This window comes from Tenrec ecaudatus, chromosome 1, assembly GCF_050624435.1.
Source record: "Tenrec ecaudatus isolate mTenEca1 chromosome 1, mTenEca1.hap1, whole genome shotgun sequence".
Taxonomy (NCBI): Eukaryota; Metazoa; Chordata; class Mammalia; order Afrosoricida; family Tenrecidae; genus Tenrec; species Tenrec ecaudatus.
Window position 1 is genome coordinate 182,041,404 of NC_134530.1, and position 20,242 is coordinate 182,061,645.

A 20,242-nucleotide genomic window follows, 5' to 3' on the forward strand; every position below is an offset into this window, starting at 1 on the left:
AATCCAACCTTGAATATATCCCACCTGAATCTGAAGAACATCTCAAAAACAGATTTGACTCATTGGACACTAAAGACAGAAGACCTGATGAGCTGTGGGAGGACATCAAGAACATTATACACATAAACAGTGTATCACCAGGCATCCTCTTGAGAGTGACATCCTCTTTAAACCCCATGTGGCAAACCTGTTGCACCATTATGATGCCCAGGGAAAAGAAGTCTACCTACTGCCTTAAGAGCATTCCCTCTGGGGATGCTTATCCAAAATGCTTCACTGTGGGAACAGATGACATGAGCTATAGGCAGATGAAGCAGAGCTATAGTTCCCTCCTTGGGAAGACCACAATGCTGATGGGCAAGAACACCGCGATAGACAAGGTCATCCAAGAGCATCTGGAAACAACCTGGCTCTGGAAAAATGATTGTTTCATATCCAGGGAACTGAGATTTCATTCACCGAAGAGAACCTTACTGAGATCTTGGCTATACCTTACGGCTAGCTAACAAGGTGCCAGCTACCACCCATGCTGACCGGGGTCCTGAGAAAATTTCCTTTGTTTTACATGGAGAAAGAAAAATATGATGAAAAAGATAGAAAAGACCAAAATTAATGTCAAAAGAGGCTCTGGAACTTGCTTTTGAGGGTTGCTAAAGCACAAGGAAGACATGGTGAAGTAGAGGGACTGAAGAGAACATTTCGAAGGGCAGATCAGGAAAAAAAATTAAAGTGTTATAATGAAATGTACAAAGACCCGGAATTAGAAAGCCAAGAAGGAAGAATATGCTCAGCATATCTCAAACTTAAAAAAAACTGAATAAAAAGTCAAATACTTACTTACCTATTAAAAAAATTAGCTACGTGGGCAACTGACTGGAAGAGATCCATATCTGTGCCCATTCCAAAGAAAAGTGGCTCAACAGATTGCAGAAATGATTGAACAATATAATCAGTGTTACACACAATATACTTTTATTGAAGATAATTTTTAAATAACTGCAACAATGCATTGACAAGGAGCTGTCAGAAATTCAAACCAGATTCAGAAGAGGATGTGAAAGAAGGAATACCATTGCTGAGATCAGATGGACATTGGCTGAAAGCAATGATGTGTGCTTGATTGTGTGGATTATACCACATTATGAATAACTTTAGAAACAGTCAACATTCAACCATTTCGAGAGGTAGCATATAAACAAGACCCAGTGCTAGTGAAGGAAGAAATTCAAGCTGCACTGCAAATATTAGCCAAAAATGAGGCTCCAGGAATTGATGCAATACCAAGTGAAGTGTTTCAACAAGCTGATGAAGCACTGGAAGCACTCACTTGTCTATGTCAGAAAATTTGGAAGATAGCTACTTGGTCAACTGATTGATCCGATGATCAAAGAGCGAGAGACAAGAGGCTCACCGAGCCATTTACCTCTCCGCCCTTCAATTGATCCCATGTGTGTTAATTGGCCAGGTTGACACAATAAACTAACTGCCTCACCTGTCATTTAAAACTTTTACTCTGTGTCACAGTTTCTTTATTTGTTAAATGGGGATCGAAAGGATATCTACCTCATAGAGTTGGTGTGAAGATTAAATGAATATATCTAAACAACTTAGAACCATTCCTGTTAAGCCCGAATGTTCTAGCTATTTTCTTAATGCTTTTCTTTCCACTAAGCTCCATTCACTGGGGAGTTTGACTAGCAGTTTAAACTATTGAATACAAATTGATTGTCTACAATGTAAACACCTACCTAATTCACAATGTATTTTTTTTTATAACGCTCCATTGAGTACCACAGTTCATGTCAGTCTCATTCAACATTGAATCCTCAACCTAGGATGCAGTGTGTGATCAATACTTATTGAGTATTTTTATTCATGCTATTTAAGAAATAGTTACTGAAGGAATATTGCTAGGGTATTTGATATTAACAATAGAAGGGGAAAAGTCCAAATTTTGGAGTCAGATAAACATCATTCAAAACTATATTTCCTCATCTTTAACTATTGATTTTGGTAAATGGATTAAACTTTTCTGAGACCTGGCTTTCCCATCTATACAATGGAATGAGACAATATGTGTATGTGTATCAATAAATAGCTATTTTACATAAATAGTACATTATTGTATCTAGCGTCACTGCCTTGCATAATCAAATGGTGCACCATATACAGGGAATATAATGGAAATGGAGTAGTGTCGTGTAGGTGCCGAAGGGGATCCATGGTATGCTTTGCAGTTTATAAAAACACAAAATAGCCTTCAACAGCGTCTGTTAGGGTTTGATCTATCTGGATGTCTAGGAAAGTAATCGTTAGCTATAGGAGTAGCCCTGTTTCCTGCTTTGGACTACTAACTGCCTTCTGCTCCAGCAAAGATTCACAGCCTTGGAAGCAGGAGAGATTCTACTCTGTCCTCTAGAGTCTCTGAGTCACAAAAGACTTGATGGCAGTTAGTTTGAATTGAGCAAGTTAGCGAGGGAGACCTTTGGCAAGTGATGATCTCGTTTTAAATCATGGAAACTGGGACATGTAGCTGTCAGCTCGGGTCTGGGCTTTCATGACAAGTTCACTATTTCAAAGCTCAGAGATACAATAAGAGTGGAAGACGGGTAAGACAAATGTGAAGGCTTAAAAATGAGTGTTGGGTATGTACCATGTGCTCAGCATGTATACCATTCCTTCAGCATCAACACGATGCTCAGAACTAAGGAACTCCTGACGCTGTCTTTGATCCCATCTCTCTCCTGTTTCTGGGATGAATTCCATTCAGTGGTGCTTACTGGGCCGTGGCAGTCACAGCCAGGATGGGGTGAGATCCCAAATAGATCCCCGCTCTCTAATCAAATGAGCAGGGTATTAGGCAATAACAAGTTGTCTCTGAGGAAGAGTGAGTTTCAAGGCAACCGCACTTGTTCTGGGCATGTTCTTGGCTTGTCCTGGTCATCATTACGAAGCTAAAACTAAACTTACCAGCACCACACCCTCTTGCACAAATGTGTTGCCTGGTTGCATGTGTTACTGCTGCCACCCAATCCATGATTCAGGGCCCCAGCCCACAAGATTCCCAAATATTTCCAGATGGGCATCATCTCCAAGGATTAGCAAACAGTCCTGGTTAGCACGCAGGAGATTAGGGCTTTCCCAGGAAGACTTTGTTGTAGCCTGGGTTTTACATTTCAATAGAACAGGAAGGGGAAGTGGTGGCCTATAACCTTGGGGAATCTTGCCAGACAGCCACCCCAAAGTCTCTTATCTGTGGAGTGATCCGGCCTGGCCAAGCACCACACAGAGGAGGAATGTACACGCCAAACAAGACAAAGATCCTTGGTCGGGTACCACCAGCAAGCTACCTTTAAAAAAATTTTAAGCAAATAAATGTTTGCTGCAATAAATTATCTTGAGCCATCTGTAAGTAAAAGGCTGCCCCTTCCCTTGTGATAATGCAGCAAGTCAACTTGAAGATACAATGACAGAGCAGAAAGGAGAAAGTCAGCTGGATGTGATGAAAAGCTTTCTGAATTTCAAGAGCTCTGGTGGCAGAGTTACACGGTGGGCTGCGATCCGCAGTCACCAGTTTGAAACCACAGCAGCTCCTCAGGAGAGAGACAGGGCTTTCTACCCCATGAATGGTCTTGGAGAACCACAGGTGGTCGCATGGACTCGATGGCAGTGACTTTTTGGTGGCATAGTGGTTAAGCATTCCTGCTAACTACAAGGTCAGCAGTTCAAACCCTCTAGCAGCTCCCAGGGAAAGAGGTGACAGCATGCTTCTCTAAAGACGTTGGAACTACTATAGGGTAATTCTACTCCATCCTTAGGGCCTGTGTGACATGGAAGCAGGCTTGCTTTTGTGGGTTTGGAACTATTCACTCGCTGGGAGATTGTGAAATGTCTTTCCTGAAGAGGGTAGAAAGCTAATGTTATCTTGCAGCCACCAGAGTTCGGATCTCTGGTCATGGGGTGCTGATCGCAAGGCACGCTGTCCTGAGTCATCCGCCTCTCCTTGGGAGGAAGCTGGAAACCCACAGGGGCAGTTCTTCTCTGCCCTTTAGAGTCGTTATAAGTCAGAATTGACTCGATGGCAGGGAGGTTTTTTTTTTTTTTAATTAAAAAATAATTTTATCAGGGGCTTTCACAACTCATAACAATCCATACATCAATTGTATCAGGCATATTTGTACATATGTTGCCATCATTGTTTTCTAAACATTTACTTTCTGTTGAGCCCTTGGTATCAGCTCCTCTTTTCCCCTCCTTCCCCACCTCCTGCCCTTGTGACCCCTTGATAAATTATTATTTTCATATCTTTAAAATATTTTAATTTGGCAGGTGAGTTATTACACACTCCTCAGAGGATTCTGACTTCCATGGCCACCTGCCCTGTTATATTTATCTTACGCCGACCACTATCTCCTTTCTCCCATGGTTTCTTTTGATCATCACCCCCAGGCGGAAGGTTGATATGGTTATGTATTAATGGTATTGATCATTGAGAGCAATTCCCCCTTCCTCCCTCCTCTCCCCTCCTTCCCTCTACCCTTCTGGTATCACTAGTTCCATTCCTGTTCCTGGATTCCATGTGTCATGACCTCTTTTCTCTCTTATCTGTACCTGTGCGCATGCTCCAGTCTAACCCTCAGTGAAAGGCAGTCCTGGGGATGAGATTTGGGGGTGAGGAATATTGTGTTTCATGGGTGCTTTACTGCACTCTGGTTGACTCATCCCTTCCCTGAAAGTCCTCTGTGAGGGATGTTCCATTGTCTACGGATGGGCTTGGGTCTCTGCTCTGGCTCCGCTCATTCTCAACAATATGGTTTGTTTGTTGTGGGTCTTCTGATGCCTACTAACCAGTCGCAACGACAGCTCATGATCACACTGGCCGGTGTGTGTCTTCCATGTGGGTTTGTTGCTTCTCTGCTCAATGGTTGCTTGTTTAACTTGAAGCCTTTAAGACCCCAGATTCTATATCTTTTGATACTCTGTAGATATTTATTCTATTATCCCTTAATAACAGGTTATGGAATAATTGGAAATGTTTTGGTCTAGTATTTTTTGTTCTTACTTACAAGACATAAATAGATGGATTAAGTTTTTAAAAAATCATTTTATTGGGGGTTCATCCAACTCTTAATACAATCCATCCATAGATCCATTGGGTCAAGCACATTTGCATGTTTGTTGCCATCATCATTCTCAAAACATTTTCTTTCTATTTGAGCCCTTGGTATCAGTTCCTCATTTTCTCCCTTCCTTCCCCACCCTCCCTCCCTCACAAATCCTTGATAATTTATAAATTATTATTAATTGTTACGTCTTACACTGTCCGATGTCTCCCTTCACTCACTTTTCTGTTGTCCATCCCCCAGGGAGGGATTATATCTAGATCACTGTGATCAGTTTCCTCTTTCTCCCTCCACTTTCCCCTTCCTCTCCTGGTATCGCTGCTCACATTATGGGTCCTGAGGGGTTTATCTGTCCTGGATTGCCTGTGTCTCCAGCTCTTATCTGTACCAGTCAGTGTACATCGTCTGGTCTAGCTGGATTTTTAAGGTAGAGTTGGGATCATGATAGTTGGGGGAGGAAGCATTAAAGAACTAGAGGAAATTTGTATGTTTCATCAGTACTATACTGCACCCTTGGCTCATCTCCTCCCTGCAACCCTTCTTTAAGGGGATGTCCAGTTACCTACATATGGGCTTCGTGTCTCCACTCCTCTCTCCCCCTCATTCATAATGATATGATTTTTTTGTTGTTCTTTGATGCCTGATAACTGATCCTATGGACACCTTATGATCACATAGGCTGGTGACCGTTTGTTATCTTCAATCATTTAAGACCCCAGAAGTTTTATCTTTTGATGGCTGGACACCATCAGCTTTCTTCGCCACATTTGCTTATGTACCCGCTTTGTCTTCAGCGATTATGTCGGGAAGGTGAGCATCATGGAATGCCAGTTTAATACAACAAAGTGTTCTTGCATTAAGGGAGTACTTGAGTAGAGGTCCAATGGATGGATTAAGTTTTGACAGTGATTTAATTTCTTTTATTGAGCATAGATCACTAGAATTCTTCAGGAGTTATTTATCTAGCCACGGTAATATTTCAGGGGTTAATTATCTGGCAGAAAAATCATACACAGCAATAAAATCTGTGTGAGAAGTTGTGCTCAGAGCGCTGTGGCAATTTAGCAGAGAGAACGACTACCACAAACTGAGTGATTTAGGAGAACTTCATAACGAAAGTGAGAAATCAGCTCATTCACAAACTCACTGCCATCAAGTCAATGCTGTCTCACAGCGACCCTATAGAACAGGGTACAACTGCCTCTGTGGGTTTCTGAGACTGTAATTCTTTATAGGAGAAGGAAGCTGTGTCTTTCTCCTCCAGAGGAACTGTTGGTTTCAAACCACTGGCCATGCATTAGCTGCCCACTATGTAACCACTGTGCCACCCGGGATCCTGTAGGGTGAGTTAGACTTAAATGAATGGCGATTAGAGAAAGCTGAGTGAATGGACTGGGTAGCTTCGGGAACAGAAAATCTCAAGGAAAGGCAAGACCTTCTGTCTATGCAGAACTTGTGGCTCAAGGATCAGAAAATGGTGGGTCATACACTGATCAGGACTTCCAGGGCACGAGGCAGTGCTGAGTTAGCCTTTGAAGCAGTGCTAGTTAGCAGGTTGGTTCAAGGGCCCCAGTAAGCAGACGCAACAGAAATGGGCTTGCATTTTTGTAGTAACTGTTTTAAGATGAGTAGGCATTCAAGAGATGGGGGGTGGGGGGTGCAATCTCCTGTGAAGAAAAAGAAAGAAAGAAAGAAGTAGGTAGGCAAAACCATTTGAATGGGGATTGTTCGGCTTGAACTCGCTCCTCAGGAAAGTTATATTGAAATCCTAAGTTCTGATATCTGTGCACAGAGCCATATTTGGAACAGGATCTTTGAAGATGTAATCAGTTACATTCAGATGAGGTCCTATTGGAGATGGTGGGTCCTAATCCCATCTTAGTGCTATTCTTCAATGAGAACTAGCATTGAGAGACAGCCAGAGGAAGGGCAGTCATGTGAAGAAGCAGCTGGGAGATTAGGTGGGGCTACCAGACACTGGGAGAGATGATGTTTTTGTAGGGGTGGTGTGCGGTAGGAGAGAAGAGGGAAGTGGGAAAGAATGATTTTGCTGACAGCCTGAATTCAGATTTCTAGCCTCCAAAATAGGAGCATTGGTGGCATTGTGGTTATGCATTGGGTTGGAATCTGCTTGGTTGGCAGTTCAAAACCACCAGCAGCCCCTTGGGAGAAAGACTGGGTTTTCTACTCCTGTAAACAGTTAGTCTCCGAAACCCACAGAAATCACTATGAGTCAGCACTGACTCAGTGGAAGTGAATTTGGTTTTGTTTTGTATTTTTGGCTTGGACTGCTAACAGCAAGGTGAACACTTTGAAACTTGGCTCTTCGTATTGCCAAAGATGCGGTTTCCTATACCCATAGAGATTTAGTCTTGGAAACCCACAGGGACATATTTACCATGTTTCACAGGCCCTTATGCCATCTACTTGATGGCAGTAGGAGCCTCCCAAACTGTAAGACAACACATTTCTTTTCTTAAAAGCCACGCCAGTGTGTGGTATTTTTTTTTTCAGCAGTCCAAGAAAGCTGCCGTAGGGCGAAGCCAAGGAGAGGAGAAAGGAAGGCCGAGAGGGTAAGGAGAGGGCAGGTTCAGCCAGGCTAGTGGGCAGACCTGAGTCTTGAGGAGTCCCAGCCTCACGCCGTGGGCCTCAGTCATGCAGAATGGCGCCACCCTCAGTGTGAGCCTGGATCTGGATACAAGCCGAGCTTCAGCAACCCGCACAATCAGTCAGCTCTGCTCCTCACAGCAGGCTGCCAACCATGGGCAGTGTCATCGGATAACCCCTGATTATATGTGAAGTGCTGGATTGCTGGACTAACGGTCCACTGTTCAAGTCCACTAGTCACTTTGTGGGAGTAAAATGAGGCCGTCTGCTCCCATAAAGATGGATGGCCTCAGAAACCCTACAGAGTGTCCCTGTGACTTGGAATCAACTGGGTGCCAGTGGGATAGAGGTGCAGGGTCTAACAATTCACTCTAAAGGATAATGCCAGTTGCAGAGTTTCATTAAAAAAATTTTTAAACAGTTGCCATGGAATTGATTGTGGCAAAAGGCAATTGATTTTGGCAAAAGGTGATTGATTGTGGCAAAAGGTGTGTGTCAGAATAGAACTGTGCTCCATGGGGTTTTTCAATGTCTGAGTTTTCAGTAGAGTGCCAGGCCTTTCTTCTGAGGCACTGCCGGGTAAGCTCAAACCTCCAATCTTTTGACTAGCAGCATATTATTTAACCATATCCACCACCTAAGTGGTACAGTGGTTTATGTTGAGTTACTTTCTACAATGTCAGTAGTTCGAAACCACCAGCCTCTCCTCGGGAGAAATGAGGCCTTTGACTCCCACAGGAAATCCACAGGGATGGTTCTTTGCTGTTCTATAGGTTTGCTATGAGCTGGAATCAACTCAAGGGCAGTGAGTTTGGGGGGTGCGAGGGACTTGTGAATTTGGTTAAGAGAATTCTCTCTTCTCCTGCGTTGCTTCACATTTTTCTCTTTTCTTCTTTTTTAGAAAGCGAGAGTTCCTTTTCTGCAGGATTCAATTGATCAAGGGGATTGTCAGCCCTGATACTGTAACAGGTAAGTACTTGGCTCCAAAGCCAAAGGCAGGCAATTGAAGCGCACCGGCCACTGCTCAGGAAGTCTGCTCCCGTGAAGACACCGGCGTAGAACCCCCATGGGCTGCATGTATTCTCTGCCCTTGTGGTGTAGTTGGCATGAGTCCGGCTGCTGAACGGCAAGGTCGGTGTTCTGCACTACCAGCTCCTCTGAGGGAGAAAGAGAAAGCTTTCTCCTCCTACAAAGAGTCACAGGCAGTTTTTCCTTTTTAGATTCCTGGGGCCTTTTCTGAGGGCCCACTTGACTGGCCTCCACATTTCCATTCAGCACCCATTATTTGATCCTGCTGGTAGTAAAATGAATATTCAGCCAGTCAGCGGGCTTCCCACCTGTCCCAGGACCTTACCTTGTGGGCTGTGAGGATGTGATGGAGGGTCAGCATCTCTGGGGACCTTCTTTCAACTCTTCTGTCCTTGTCAAGAAGCAGAAGTGACCACAGAGCAGGGCCTGTGGATTCCCCTCCATGAGGGCTGCACTGGCCTGACTGATTACCTGCAGTTTAATAAGTGCAGGGTCACTGGTCAAACATGCTGTGGGATCCTGTCACCTGCCAGTCAGCTGGAACGGCTCCTTTAAGACAAAGGGCTGGCTGTCCTTTGATTATCTTCTTTCCTGGCCTGGGACCCTTTGGGAGATTGTATTCAGCATAGAGCTGGCCCTGGGGTTGTGGCAGCTGCATCAGTGCACAGGACGCAGTCAGCTGCCCTCACCTTTTGCTGCACAAAAGCTCCAGAGGTGAACCAGACTACCAGTGAGTCACGGGAGGAAGAATGGATCCTCTATGGACAATTTGGGGAAAGGGAGAGGACATTCCAAGCTCGGAATTGCCAAGTGCATCAAAGAGTGAGTGAGTGTGTCCGGGTGCTGAAGATCCTACAAAGGGCCCCGGCTAGGCGGACCGTCCTCAACATCTTGCCTGGTGGGTTGGATCAGACGACCTTCAAGGGCAGCATTGACTTGAGCCGTGTGGCTGTGATGGGACATTCATTTGGAGGGGCCCCAGCTATTCTGGCTTTTGGCAAGGAAATCTACTTTCGGTGTGTGGTGACTCTTCATGCCCAGCTGTTTCTGCTGCAAGGGGACTTTTACCTGTATTCTTCATCGAGACTGAGAAATTCCAGACAGTAGAGAGTATCAGTCTGATGAGGAAGATCTGTACCCAGCATGAACACTCTAAGATTGTAACTGTGCTGGGTTCTGTTCATTGAAGTCAAACTGGCATTGCCTTTGTGACTAGCACTTTGATTGGTAACTTCTCCTATCAAACCTGAGGGAGCTTGGACCCCTACGAAGGCCAGCAGATGGTGGTGCGAGCCGTGCTAGCCTTCCTGCAGACACACCTGGACCAGTGGGACAACCTCATTGAAGGCATTGGACCATCACTCACCCCAAGGCTCCACACCGTCTGTCCAGCCTACAGACACAAGTGGCCATCTTCAAAAGGCCACCTGAGCTGCAGTTCTATTTGAGGACTGCCCAGGAACATCCGTACACCTGCATCACCAAATGTTTAGCATGACCCTTCACGGACAGACAGAATCACACTGCTCATTGGGTCACTGGCAACTTTGATCTTGGATTTGTTGAGTTTCGGCACATGCTTGGATTTGACTCACGTGTTAATTGGCAGACTGATTTTAGAGGGCCTGAACCCTGTTGAAGCAGAGCAAGCAGTAGGGAGGGGCTCAAGTTGAGCACCAAGGCCCAGATGTACAGACTCTCCCAGGGAGCTGACACCGTCACCTTCGGCTACTGTGATTACTTCAGTAGCAGAAAAGACGCCCAGGAATGGGTTTGAAATCCTCTTCTTCAGGACCTCTCTCACCTGCCACTATCGTCCTATCTTTCAACCTTCTGCTTAGCCCGGGTCAGTTGGTGAGTTCCGAGCACTTTGGTTCAATTCTAGACTTTGAACCGTCTTCAGAGTTTCTATTAGTTTTCAAGTCCTCCCATTGACTGAAACTGGGCCCTGTGTACTAGGTTATACTTGTGACTTCATGAGAAATAGCATTCTCTCTTAGGGCAGATAGAGAAGCTGGGGTCTAAAGGGGTACCTTGGAAGTTCTGGTTGTCTTTAGGGATTTACTAAAAATACATATATCTTCATGGAAAAGTAACACAGATGAATATAGAATAACAATATTAAGCAGCCATTTGTACTAGTCTTTGTCACAAAAGTAAGGCCATTTGGTCAGCTAGAACTTCGGAGGCCACCCTGGAAGGGTCTGGGAACAACTTGCTCTTGGCTGCTTCTTCAAATCTGATGAGCTGCCAACTTGCTTAGAATCAGCAGCTTTGGGTTATCTTTGTTCCAGTTCTGAGCCCCAGCCCCAAATTGAAGTCAAGATAGAGGGTGTATTTCCATTTGGTTACAGTTTGGGCGTTTTATAATGTGAATGACATTAATATTTAGATTCGCTAAGGGTCTGTTGGGCTATTCTTTCTCGTTCATCTGCATTCGAGCAGAGGGGGAGCCTTGGGGAAGGCATTGCCTTCTGTCTGTCTTTGTTCACCGACCACTGGACTCAGGTGGGCAAAGCTTGTCAAAGGAAAGCAAGTCCTCCTGGGGCTCCACTTCAAAGCAGTTAGGGATGAACAGCCTGAAAGACCCGCCCGCCATGCTGCACTTCTTGCCTCAGGCCAAGTGGGGAGCGTAGAGGAAGCCAGACCAGAGGGCAGATATGTCTGCACAGTAAGCGCAACACAAAGCAGGACTAGGGCTCCCACCCCTCAGCAGCCGTTTTTCCTAGAAATCAGAAAGGCAGATACATACATGGGCCCTTGGGAGAGTGAAGGATCCAGTGTGATGCATCAGGAGGAGGGTGTTGCTAAGGCCTGGGGCTCTGGAAGTTTGTAGCCCTGCTCTGAGTCCAAGTGCCACCACTGCCAACTGAGTAAACCTGAGGATGGTCTCTTTCTAGTCTCTGAAATGAGGGGTGGGGGGGAAGAGGAGAACTGCATCTTGAAAAGTTAGGAGGACTGAGGGAGAGGATGTGTAAGCCATGTATTAATTACAAGTATCTTTCTTCTCTTCGCAAACAAATTGCAGTCTTGGAAACCCACGGGGGTAGTTTGATTCTGTCCTATAAGGTCGCTGAGTCCAGATTGACTTGATGGCCACGAGTTTGGTTTTGGGTTGGGTCCTGTGGGGTTGCTGAGTCAGAATCAACCACAAGGAGTTCTAGGTTCTCTAATGTAAAAATGAAGAATCGGTGCATTTGAATGTGGTGCTGGCGAAGAATATTGAAAGTACCATGGACCGCTAAAAAGACACACTGATCTGTCTTGGAAGACGTACAGCCAGAGTGCTCCTTAGAGGCGAGGATGCTATGACTTTACATGCTTTGGGCATGTTGTCAGGAGCGACCAGTCCCTGGACATCATGCTTGGTCAAGTAGAAAGGTAGTGAAGAAGAGGAAGGCCCTCAAAGAGATGGACTGACACAGTGGCTGCAACTATGGGCTCAAGCCTGGGAGCAGTTGTGAGGCAGGGGCACCCCAGTGTTTTGTTCTGCTGCGCATAAGGTCGCTATGGGTCAGAACCGACTCAATGACACCTAGCCACAGCAATGTAATTTTACTCTTACTGAGAGAAAGTAACTTAAACTGTCATAAAGTTATCTTTTTAAAAATGAGGGGGAAAGTTATCTTTTTAATTCACTATTATATTTAGAATGGTAGTAATATTTGTTTTTCACATAAAATGATCAGTTAAATTGGGTCAATTTTTCTTAGTTGCAAATTCTTCATCTGGTTTTTAAATAAAAGATTATACAATGGTGGGAGGATAGCCCTTCATTGTCTAATCTCTAGATACTTTATGTATGTTTGGGAAAATTCTTTTTTAAAGTTTTAGTACATGAAATAACAATAATAATATATAATTGATCAAGGATTCATGAGGGTGGGAGGGTTGGGCAGGGAGGGGAAAATGAAGAGCTGATATCAAGGGCTCAAGGAGAAAGAAATTGTTTTGGAAATGTTGATGGCAATATACGTACAAGTGTGCTTAATACTATTGAATGATGGATTGTTACAAGATTTCTAAGAGCCCTCTAAATAAAATCGTTAATTAAAAAAAGTTTTAGTAGATGCACCTGCAAAACTCTCTGAGCTGCTGTTTTATTAAAATTATAGATTCAAATCCTTTAATGTTATATGAGACCACTCAGGCTTTCTATTTCTTCAGGTATGTATTCAGTAAATAAATATTATTGTTTTCAAATTGGTGTATGGCCACTACTACCAAATTGACTTTCCGTTGTCAGGTGCCATCGAGTCAGTTCAGATGCCTAGTGACTCTGCACAGCAGAACGCAACACTGCCCCATCCTGCACCACCTCCACAACTACTGCTACGTTTGAACCCATTGTTGCAGGCGCTCTGCTAATTCATCTCACTGCGGATCTTCCTTGCTGACGCTCCCCTTTCCCAAGCAGGACGTCCTCCAGAGACTGCTAATCAGCCCAAGTTTGTGAGATGAAGTCGCAACACCCCTGCATCTACAGACCATTCTAGTTGGGACTTCTTTCAAGACAGACTTTACCCTCCTTCTGGAAATCGTGGTATGTTTACTATTGCTTGCCAAAAAAAAACCCAAGAATAAAACTGTGACCAGATCAATTCTGACTTATAACCCCCCTGCAGGACAGAGCCGAGCTGCCCTGCTGGGTTTCCCAGACTTTACAGGAGGAGACAGCTTCATTGTTTGCCTGTGTAACAACTGGTGGGTTCAAACGTTGACCTATGACTTGTGACCTGTGACACCAGAGCTCCATGGATTGTTTGCCAAAGCACTCATGAGTTCAAGGCATCTTCCGAAGGCATCAGTTTTTCATTGTCCAGCGTTTTTATGCGTACACAGTGCACTTTAGTCTTCAAAGTGCGCTTTAAAGATCCCTTTACAGTAGATTTACCCATGATTTCTTGACTATTACGCTGAGCATTGACTTTTTAATGTTTTCTTAATTTAAAAATTATCTTTTATATCTGAAGATATGTCTTCTTGGTCTTCTTAATGTTGTAAGACTTTTTAAAGGAAGAAAGCCCTCGATGAGACGCGTGGGCACGGTGAGTGTAAAACAGTGGGCTTATGCGTAAGGCACTGGTGAGGACGGCGCGGGTCTGCCCTTCACCCCGTGCACGTGCCACTCCCCCTCTCTACCATTTTGGATCCCATGTTGTTGCCTTGTCCCTGTGTTTGTTAACACCACTTCTTTACCCCCCTACCCCCCCCACCCCAAGTCCCCCCGGAACTGTCGGTCCCGTTGTTTTTCCTCCAGATAGTTCATCCAGCCTGTCCTATCCCAAGGTGATTTTTTGTGGTCCATGGTGCTCTGAAGTAAAATGAAATAGAAACAATTTTTATGAAGAAAATAGCGCTTAGGGGAGATTGAGGCAATACCGTACACACAATTCTCTTATTACATTTTATTTCAGAGCATAATGGGCCACAAAAAATTACCTCTGGGCCACATGTGGCCCGTGGGCCACCAGTTTGACAGCCCTGCATTAAAGAACTAGAGGAAAGTTGTATGTTTCATTGGTGCTATACTGCACCCTGACTGGCTCATCTCTACCTTGTGATCCTTCTGTAAGGAGATATCCAATTGTCTACAGAAGGGCTTTGGGTGTCCACTCTGCACTCCCCCTCATTTACATTGATACGAATTTTTGTTCTGAGTCTTTGGACACACCATATATGTTCTTAAGGAGTTGTCTTGGTGCAACACTGAAACACTTGCCTGCTAAACAAAAGTTTGGTGTTTTGAACTCAACCAGAGCTTTCACAGGAGAAAGAGTTGGCAGATGTACTTAAAGATTTTAGCCAATGAAACCCAATGAGGTATTTCTACTCTGTCACTTAGAGCCACCATAAGTTGAAAATTGATGGCAAACAACAATATTATTATTATTGCATTCTATCATTCACATTTTGGGGGAATCTTTTTACTTACAAGTTATCTAAATGTTTTTAAGATGATAAGTTTTAAGCATGTCAGGTCTTTGATGATGCTTACCTATATTAATTTATAAAAATAGAAGATATTGGTCTATAGGACTCAGGTTTTTTTGAAATGTATGGATACTTGCTTTCTGTCCAACTACACCACCCATTCTTGTACACGTTCCATGTACACTAGCCGTGGCTAATTAGTGAGTGACATATTCATTGTTGTTGTTGTTATGTGCCATCGAGTCATAGCAACTCTGTATGACAGAATGAACCCTTGCCTGGTCCTGAGCCATCCTCACAATGCTTCCTGCACTTGAGCCCATTGCTGCAGCCACTGTGCCAGACCATTTCCTTGAAGACTGTCCTCCCTTCACACCTCTAGTTTACCAAGCATGATGTCCTTCTCCAGGAAATGGCCAATTCTTCATGTATCTATGAAATAGAACATAATCCAGAAAAAAACCTTGGAATTTATTGAATACACTCTTCTAAATACTCTTGCACATGTCATCACATGTAGTCTTCACCATGAGAGCACAAAACAGGCTTGATTAACTCCATTTTTCAGATGAAGAACCTGAGGGTAGAGATTGGCCTGGCTCTACCACTTGCAGAGAATAAAGCACAAGTACAGATGGCAGTCCACCTGTCCTGTAACTAAATATTTAGTTATTTGCTAAAACTTTAATTATTGAACTAAAAGCTACATTTAAGATTTAAGAGTACTTAACAAAATACATTCTTTCCATGACTTCAAATGTGTGCCTTCATAAAGACCTGGAGGACAAGGCTCAAATTCTGAAATTTCTTAGTGCTTCAGAGTCTCTCCCGGTAAAATGTAGAGGCATGAAGCAAGCTGGTCCCAAGCCTGCAGACCACTCACCTCTTTCCCTCAAGGGCCTTACACACACACACACACACACACACACACACACACACACACACACACACACACACACACAAAGTAACCCTCCTAAGATCACGAAACTAATATACCAAGAACGTGGCTGCAAAAGCACAGGTCTTCTGACAACAGGAACAGGTCTTCTGTTAATACCCTTAAGGAGCCCTGATGGCCCAGTGGACTGCAGATAACTGAAAGGTTGCCACTTTGAATCCACCAGTTGTTCCACGGAAGAAAGATGTGGCAGTTAGCCTCCTTAAAGATTACAACCTCGGAAACTCTGGGACAGTTCTACTCTATCCTACAGGCTCGCTCTAAATTGAAACCAATTTCATGACAAGTGGGTTGTTAATAACTTGAATAAGGGATGATGGTGAAAAGATGATAGCAATAATACTGTTATCACAACAGCTAAGACTTACTGAGTACTTAACTATTTGTCAGTTACTCTTCTAAAATGGTTATGTGAATTCACCTATTTAGTCCACACAATTAGGATTGGAGGGAGGTGCTCTTGGCCACATTGACTGATGCGGAGTGTCAGTAAGTAGCCTTACAAATCACATCTGGTAAATGGTGCCTCTAGAATGTGGCTCGATTTGCTCTTCAACTTCAAAGGAATGGGAAGAGCCCTTTAAGTCAGAGTTATCAAGATTTTGAGCTAGAAGAAAGCTTAGATATTATCTAGTCTTGCTACTGTGCAGGAGACTAAGGCTCTGAATCGTTTATCGATGTTTTTGCATGCAAACTGCAGATGAATATCTGATTCTGCTGAAGATGAACACTTCAATATCTATAATATTGGATGAACACTCCAATATCTATAAATGTGGGCTCTTTACCAGTTTGTTAGTATGTAGGAAAGCACAAGCAGTGGTTTCTTCTTATTTTTTAAAAAGAATCATATTGGGGGCTCGTACATCTCTTATCACAACCCATACATCCATTGTATCAAGCACATTTGTCGCCATCATCACTTTTAAGACATTTTCTTTCTACTTAAGCTCTTGGTATCAGCTCCTCATTTTTCCCTCCCTCTCCCACCCTCCCTTCCTCATGAACCCTCAATAATTTATAAATTATTATTATTTGTTCATGTCTTACACCGACCGAGGTCTCCCTTCACCCACTGTCTCCCTTCACCCACTTTTCTGTTGTCCACCACCCTGGGAGGGGGTTAGATGTAGATCATTGTGATTGGTTCTCTTCTCCCACTACCTTTCCCTTACCCTCCTGATATTGCTACACTCATTATTGATCCTGAGAGGTTTAGCTGTCCTGGATTCCCTCTGTTTCCAGCTCTTATATGTACCCATGTACATGCTCTGGTCTAGTCGGATTTGTAAGGTAGAATTGGGGTGGAATTGATAGTGGGGGGGGGAGATATTAAAGAACTAGAGGAAAGTTGTATGTTTCATCGGTGCTGTACTGTACCCTGCCTGGCTTGTTTCTTCCTTGGGACCCTTCTGTGAGGGGGTGCCCAATTGCCTACAGATGATTTCTAATCTCTAGGTCCAGAAATATCTTTTACTATTTTTTATTTATTAATAGATATGCACATCTGAATTTTCTTTAGCGTGGAGTAAAATAAAATAACCGCACTATTTTTTAATTCTAATGAGTGCTCCTCATCATAGAAATATTTGGGAGCCACTGCTCCTAAAAGGAAAATATCTTTGCTATGAAGTTTCTTCTGACTCATGGCAACCCTGTGCGTTATAAATAACACCATTCCCTAGGATTTCCTTGGCTGTAATCTGCAGAGCTCCGAGTCTCTCTTCCGCAGCACTGGATGAATTCAAACCAGCCTACAATCTGTCCACCTTAGACCCACACACCATAGAGTCGAAAGCGAGCCTCAGGTAACAGGCATGGCGAAGGCTTCCTGGGACCTTAGGACAGGACTGGCCAGTCTGCTTCAGGGTATCTGTCAAAATTGCGTTTCTGAAGCTCACTCGGATTGCTTTCATGTAAAACTGACTCAATGATTCAGACCCCCTTCTTTCTGGGGTGCTCCCATCCTCTCGTCTCCTTGAGCCCACAGCAATGTTGACAAGTTCCTGCGCCAGATCCTATATTAAGATGACAAGAGGCAGGTCCGTGTACAGGAAATCTAACAAAAGAGGGACTTTCCTACGAGACCTTTGAAAAGGACGATTTGCATAAACCATATTTAACCAGAATATTTGCCTTATGTTTTCCCTTTGTGAGTGCTCTGCTCTCCCTCCTGGCAGTCCCCCTCCCTGTCCCCAGCCCCAACTCCTCAGACACCAACCTCCTCACAATGCTTCAGATTGGAACCTTCCTGGCGCCACCCTAATCAGCAAGCCTGCTTGCTTACATTTACTCACTGACTAGGCTCCCTGTTTCCGGTTTTCCTCCACTCCTACACTCGCAGACACTGATCTTCCCAGAAGATCACTGCGGTCCTGTCCCTTTCTTGCTCAGGATTTCCCAGAAACCACGGAATACTTCACCAGCTGTGACCTGAGGTGGAAAGCTCGCTCCATTCCTGGTTCTCTCCTGGACCAGTTAACCCTGGCTGACACCTCGGACTTTAGTGCCTTTGTTTTAGATAAAAAAGACAAAAGAACTCCTTCCGGTTCCTAATTAGACCTCATCCAGAATCCAGATTTGTCTCTGAACCCTGCTGTTCTTTGCCAAGTGGTCCTTCCTTCCTCTGAGGCCCAGAGCCCCTGAGCTTGCCCACTCTGCGTCGCCATGGCATTGTGTACACTTCTAATTGGGCTTGCTTGTCTGTCTCCAGATGCTGGATCCAAGAGACATGAAACTATGTGTTCCGTTGGAACTAGATTTTATTTGCCAGAGGTCAGTGTGCCTGTGCTGTATTAATTTCATTTTTTAACTGATTTATTGCACTCAATTAAGATCTCACTTATGATCTTTGTTCAGGTAAGAAAATTTGATCTCCTCAGTGTCGCACACTTCCGACGCGTGGCCCTTCCTGCCACCCCTTGGCCTCCCTGAGAAAGTTATTTCGCACATCTCCAAAGCAGACCCCACTCCTCTGTGATCTGATGGAAAGTAGATGAGGCTTCAGATCCAAGTCCTGCTGGGGAGAATGGATTATCAGCCCTCAGACATCTATCCTTCCCTCCTCAAAGTTCCAACTTATGCCAGCAGGCTCATCGCTTCACTTCCTCTGTTACTCCAAGACCTTTGAAAATGTGCCTTTCCCAGTTTTCCTCTTCTGTTCACATGCCCCATGCAGAGGAGCAAAGCTGTCATCGAAACAGCCCACAGCCCGTGACATGGTGCCGGGAAAGCATTTGGAGAAGTAACGAGATCCCGTTTCTCTTTCTCAAAGCAAAAGTTGCCGCAAGAGGTTCTTCACGTTGCGCACTGCAAGTCTTGGGCGCCATTCACGTGCAAGTGGAGTTGATGGGAGAATCACCTGTACAGCCTCCTGGGACAGCCTCAATGCAAGACGAGTGGAGGCTACTTCTCACAAGGCACACTCGTGCGGACTTAACAACATAGACTTCTGTGGATTTTTAAGCTCCTTAAGCAACTTTGTGGTTTTAGGAATCATGCCATGCTACATTCCTTAAGGACCCAACTAAATACAAAGTTGCTTTGAGAACGAACCTAAACCTTAAACATATACTTTTTTTTCCACCCACATCTTATCAAAACTTTTGAGCTGAAGCAGTCCTAAGAGTAAAGTCTTTCTTTTGCATCCAAATAGAAATGAGTCCTTATTTTTCATCACAGGACATCAGTTTTGCCACGTGCCGCTCCGCCTGAGTCAGGTGGAAGGACGTGGGTTGAGGAGGGAGCCACAGCTAATTGAAACCCTACCTCCAAGCCCATCCTGGGATGCAGGCAGTCAACGCTGTCCTTGAACTTCAGAGTGATTTATGCACTGGGACTGCCTTGCTCTACCGCACAGAGCCGCACTCCACGTTAGCTAGCCTAGCTCCCCTTTTCCGCCACACCTTTCTCACCATTGTGGAGTCAGCAGGGGTTCAGATGGTGCTTGTGGAGGCTGGGTGTTGCCTGCCACCTCTCCCCTCACACTTCCCACCTGGGTAGGGACCCCACCCATCCTCTGTCAGCCCTACCCCTGTACAGGCCTTCTCCCCCTCACCCTCTTCCTGCCTCCTGACACCTTCTTCTCTGCCCCCTCCAGCCTCCTCAACACGTTTGGGTCTAGCTTGGTTTCCCACTGCCGACAGCAATTAGAGTTGTCCCAGTGTTGCCTCCTGCCTCTGAGGCTGGACAAAGGTGTGGAGATTGAATAGGAAATGCCTTCCCACACTAGTGACTGGCCACTGCCCACCATGGAGGTGGTCATCCGCAGGGCCTTTGGTATGTCAGTTAGGTGGTCCATGTACTGTGCCCCAGGCCATGGCCCCCTGTGGAGCCTGGACCACCAGAGAAATTTTTCGATGTTGTAAATTTAAAATGTCAGAAAATGGAACAGTTGATAAATAAGGAATCAGGAGCCCTGGTAGCATGGAGGGTTATGCATAGGCTGCTAACCTCAAAGTCAGCCGTTCAAAACTACCAGCAGCTCTGCTGGAGAAAGACGAGGCGTTCTCCTGTAAAGATTTATAGCCTCAAAACCCCACAGGGCAATTCTACTCTGTCCTATAGGGTGGCTACTAGTCAGAATCAACTT

The 20,242-nt window shown here is 44.7% G+C and overlaps 1 pseudogene; it reads left to right on the top strand.

The window, feature by feature from the left end:
- The first annotated feature begins 7,785 nt into the window (after window positions 1-7,785).
- LOC142438942 (platelet-activating factor acetylhydrolase 2, cytoplasmic pseudogene) lies at window positions 7,786-10,257 on the top strand (annotated as a pseudogene).
- Window positions 10,258-20,242: the final 9,985 nt, after the last annotated feature.